The sequence below is a fragment of the Enhydra lutris genome, unplaced genomic scaffold (assembly GCF_002288905.1).
Source record: "Enhydra lutris kenyoni isolate GAN:26980312 unplaced genomic scaffold, ASM228890v2 scaffoldscaffold3, whole genome shotgun sequence".
NCBI classification, from domain to species: Eukaryota; Metazoa; Chordata; class Mammalia; order Carnivora; family Mustelidae; genus Enhydra; species Enhydra lutris.
Window position 1 is genome coordinate 19,082,937 of NW_019154087.1, and position 5,405 is coordinate 19,088,341.

Genomic DNA, 5,405 nt, shown 5'->3' on the forward strand with positions numbered 1-5,405 from the left:
CAGTTAGCTTGACTTCTTTCATCAATTCCCTCTTTAGTTATATATAGTTCAGATCCTCACCTCCTCTCAGTTTGACCCATATAATAGTCTCCTAACTGGTATTTTGGCATCCAATCTGTGCTGTAGTCTGTTTCCAGATTATTTTTTAAAAACATGGCTTTCATCATAATTCTCTGTTAAAAGCTGTGCTTCAGTTTCATCTCATTACTTATTGTAAGGGCTAAGTTTCATTGTCCCTCATGGCATTTTTGGGTCCTCTGAAGTCTGCTGACAACCTAATTTTCTGACATGGATTCAATTCTTCCTCTGTGTGCATCTTATGCTCCAGATATGTGACACGTTTCCATCTTCCTCCTCATTTTTTAGGGTCCAACAAGCCCAAGTCAGTACCCCTCTCCTCCCCCCAACATCATATTACGTTATACTTCTCTGCTTAAGCAACTTCATTTCCCTTTGTCTGGAAAGCCCTATGCTGCCATCTTCTTCTTCTTCTTTTTTCTTTTTTTTTAAGATTTTATTTATTTATTTGACAGACGGAGATCACAAGTAGGCAGAGAAGCAGGCAGAGAGAGAGGAGGAGGCAGGCTTCCTGCCGAGCAGAGAGCCCGATGTGGGGCTCAATTCCAGGACCCTGGGATCATGACCTGAGCCGAAGGCAGAGGCTTTAACCCACTGAGCCACCCAGGCACCCCAATGCTGCCATCTTCTCACAGCCAACTCCTAGTCGTCACGGAGGTGCGCGTCTACAACTGGTTTGCCAATCGGCGCAAGGAAGAAGCTTTCCGTCACAAGCTGGCCATGGACACATACAGTGGGCCGCCCCCAGGGCCAGGCCCGGGCCCCACACTGCCTGCCCACAGCTCCCCAGGCTTGCCCCCACCTGCCCTCTCCCCCAGTAAGGTCCACGGTGTGCGCTATGGACAGCCAGCAACCAGCGAGGGGGCGGAAGTGCCCTCAAGCAGCAGTGGTCCCTTGGTGACAGTGTCTGCTTCCCTGCACCACGTGTCCCCCACGGGCCTGGAGCCCAGCCATAGCCTGCTGAGCACCGATGCCAAGCTGGTCTCAGCAACTGGGGGCCCCCTGCCCCCTGTCAGCACCCTGACAGCCCTGCACAGCTTGGAGCAGACCTCCCCAGGCCTCAACCAACAGCCCCAGAATCTCATCATGGCATCACTTCCTGGGGTCATGGCCATTGGGCCTGGTGAGCCTGCCTCCCTGGCCCCCACTTTCACCAACACAGGTGCCTCCACCCTGGTTATTGGCCTGGCCTCCACTCAGGCACAGAGTGTACCAGTCATCAACAGCATGGGCAGCAGCCTAACCACCCTGCAGCCCGTCCAGTTCTCCCAGCCGCTGCACCCTTCCTACCAGCAGCCACTCATGCCCCCCATGCAGAGCCATGTGGCCCAGAGCCCCTTCATGGCCACTATGGCCCAGCTGCAGAGCCCCCACGCACTCTACAGCCACAAGCCTGAGGTGGCCCAGTACACCCACACGGGCCTGCTTCCGCAGACCATGCTCATCACCGACACCACCAACCTGAGCGCCTGGCCAGCCTCACACCCACCAAGCAGGTCTTCGCCTCGGACACCGAGGCCTCCAGCGTCTCAGACCACCACCATCCACATCCCCAGCCAGGACCCCGCCGGCATCCAGCACCTGCAGCCAGCCCACCGGCTCAGTGCCAGCCCCACCGTGTCCTCCAGCAGCCTGGTGCTGTACCAGAGCTCCGACTCCAACAATGGCCACAGCCACCTGCTGCCATCCAACCACAGTGTCATCGAGACCTTCATTTCCACGCAGATGGCTTCATCCTCCCAGTAACCATGGCGACCGCCTCCCAGGGGCTGGGCCCTGCCTGGAGACTGCATGGCCTGCTTGGGGGGTGACTGGGACATCTGTGCCTGTGAAACTGTCACTGCCACAGGACAGCAGTCTGCCCTGGAAAAAAACAAAACAAAACAAAAAAAAACTTTTTTCTCCCTTTCAGGGAGAAGTTCAGGTGTTGGCTTCTGACAATCTCCACGCCAGTCCCCATGGATGGAGGCTCTCTGCTGGACCCTCATTGCTCACTGTGAGAATGGCTCTGCTGTTGAAACTGCCACTTCATATGGAGAGAGCCCTTTAGTGTTCACCTTCCCCCAGTCAATTAGAGTTAATAACTTGAGGGTAGAGACTTTGTGTTATTCATCATTGTGTTTAGCATATAATAGTGATCATTCATCGATTGTATCTTTAACTGATCCGAACTAAGATCTTCTCCAGGAAGTTCATTCCAGCCTGAATCTCCATCTCCAAACTCCCCAAGCAATTATCTTGTGTTTTTTTTACTTCATATTCCTTTGCTAATTCCTGTGTATGGACTCTTTCTGTTGGAGATGATTGAAAATCCAACTCATCTCAGATTAAGTAATAAAGGAAATATGTTGGATTATTAATCTAGAAGTCTAAATTGTAGATTTACCCTAAATCAGGAGTAACTGTTTTTAGGAACTCACCTGATGTTAGCAGAACCTGGCTTTTATTCTTGATTTGGGCTGCCTTCCTCTTACAGACTTACAGGCTCATATCCTCCCCCATTCAAGTCCAGTGGGAAAGAGCAGTGTTGTTTCCCTCCTCCCTATTACCTTTCTCCTAGCTTGGGAATTAGCTCTTATTGGGCCATGTACCTCTTTGGCCTAATAAGGCAGAGAAATAAAACATTATCCTTATTAGTGGGGAAAGATAATTTAGAGGATTATTCTAGTATGATGGTAAAATGGGTTTGATAACTGAACTTGAAGGTGTTGCAGATTAACTACTAGGTCATGGCAATTGTAGAGTGGCCCAGACCTTTCCTGCAGCTATTTTTTCCACTGTAAGAGCTCACTCAACCTGTCCCTGTGGGAGCAAAGCAGACTCTATGTTCTCTCAGAACTGTCTCTTCAGAGAATCCCTGAAGTTGTTGAGGTGAACATGCCCTGTGTTCTTTTCTCAACTGTAACAATCAGATAAATCTCTGCACCTCTACTTAGGTGGAGTGAGGGAAGGGGGAAACGAGGACTGGTTACAATATTTGAATGTCCTCAAAACATAAGGGAAAGATCAAGAGTGAGGAAGAAGTTATTCCTTTCTATCCCTGAAGCATTCTCTGTGACCAGAAGATAGCAGAATGACCCATGTTGTGTCACTCAGACACCCCCAAAAGTAATGTGGAGTCCATACTACCTTCATTCCATGGATTAACAAGAAAAACTTGCTACAAAACAAAATCTAGGCTAAACATCAGTAGCAGGGAGAAATTGAGCCTGAGGGCAGAAACAACAATTTATGTTGGTTACTTTTATAAGTTTAGTTTACTCATTTGTGAAATGGGCAGAATAATAATATCCACTCAAATGTTATTATGAGTATTCAGTGACATAATGTATGTACAAGTACTATAATGGTTCCATGGGGGCTAGATCGAGATGAGTCCTTTGATCCTAGTTCTTATAAAATTATAATGTATTGAGAAAAATGAAAAGAACACATTCTCCAAAAAACCCCACCCAAAACAGAAAACAAATCAGGAGATGTTAGGCTGGGTATACTCAGTGAGCATCGCTTTCCAGTTCCTTATGGACAAGTGTGTGAGTTTTTGGCCATGTGCATCCAGGAGGTGGTCTGGCCAGGTTAGGGGGAATAACAGAAGGACTCTACTAAGTCTCTTATATTCTGAACACAATCTTTTCAAACCCTTGCATAATTGTTTTGGATGGTTGTAAACATTGCTTTTAGAAAGACATTTCACTGGACAGAGGACATGAACAGACATTTCTGCTAAGAAGACATCCAGATGGCCAACAGACACATAAAAAAGTGCTCCACATCACTCGGCATCAGGGAAATACAAATCAAAACCACAATGAGATACCACCTCACACCAGTCAGAATGACTAAAATTAACAAGGTAGAAAATGACAGATGCTGGCGAGGATGCGGAGAAAGGGGAACCCTCCTACACTGTAGGTGGGAATGCAAGCTGGTGCAACCACTCTGGAAAACAGCATGGAGGTTCCTCAAAAAGTTGAAAATAGAACTACCTTAAGACCCAGCAATTGCACTACTGGGTATTTACCCTAAAGATACAAATGTAGTGATCTGAAGGGGCATGTGCATCCAAATGTTTATAGCAGCAATGTCCACAATAGCCAAACTATGGAAAGAACCTAGATGTCCATCTACAGATGAATGGATAAGGAAGATGTGGTATACACACACACACACACACACACACACACACACACACACACACAGGAATACTATGCAGCCATCAAAAGAAATGAAATCTTGCCATTTGCAGCAACGTGGATGGAACTAGAGGGTATTATGCTTAGCGAAATAAGTCAGTCAGAGTAAGACACCTATCATATGGTCTCCCTGATATGAGGAAGTGGAGATGCAATGGGGGGGGTTTGGGGGGTAAGAAAAGAATAAATGAAACAAGATGGGATTGGGAGGTAGACAAACCATAAGAGACTCTTAATGTCACAAAACAAACTGAGGGGGGCCGGGGGGAGGGGTGTAAGGAGAGGGTGATGGGGTTATGGACATTGGGGAGGGTATGTGCTATGGTGAGTGCTGTGAAGTGTGTAAACCTGGCGATTCACATACCTGTACCCCTGGGGCTAATAATACATTGTATGTTTATAAGAAAATTTAAAAATTTAATAAAAAGAAAGACATTTCACCTGAATTTGACATTGTATATTCTTTTTTTTTCCCATCAGTTCCTTGAAAAGTTCTGCAAATAAAAAAAAATATGAAAATAGTGTGTTATCAGTCTTTTTAAATGAGTCTCATAACAATAGCACTTCTTGCCCTGAATTGATGGGAAAAGTCAGGCTAAATCCACTTGCTGAAATGTAGCATTTTGCAAGTAATTTATTTTTCTCCTGCTCCTTCCTTTTCTTTCAACAGCCAAACAAACAAAAAAGTTTCTTTTATAAATTTTGAGAAATTAAAATATTTATGATTATTAAAATGATTTCTAGAGCCATGTCACCCTTCAGGTATCCACCCCACATACTTGTCAAGGATGCATCTCCCATGGCTGTTCTGTTGCTTCCTCCACAAATAACTTCCTGCCTCTGGAGGGTGCTCTCTTCCAGAGCCTGGGGGACGGGGGCAGCTAATCCGCTGGCACTGCAGCCCTCAGACCACAGCTCCCCACAGTAGGTACTTGTCTGAGGGCACTGGCCAAAGAAACAGCTGTCTGTGCCTGTTGACTCAATTCATGCATATTGATAAAGGGTCTGCACACTCTTCCGTGAAAGCATCTTACCTTCAGACAGTTTTGTGTGAAAAATACTTGCCAATAATCATGTAACATAAGTGATGCTACTGAAGCTGAATCACAGGAAGAAAAATAAACAGACTGCCGG

At 46.4% G+C, this 5,405-nt stretch overlaps 1 pseudogene; it reads left to right on the forward strand.

Annotated features, from left to right (window-relative positions):
* The first annotated feature begins 693 nt into the window (after positions 1-693).
* On the forward strand, positions 694-1,824 carry LOC111156146 (annotated as a pseudogene).
* Positions 1,825-5,405: the final 3,581 nt, after the last annotated feature.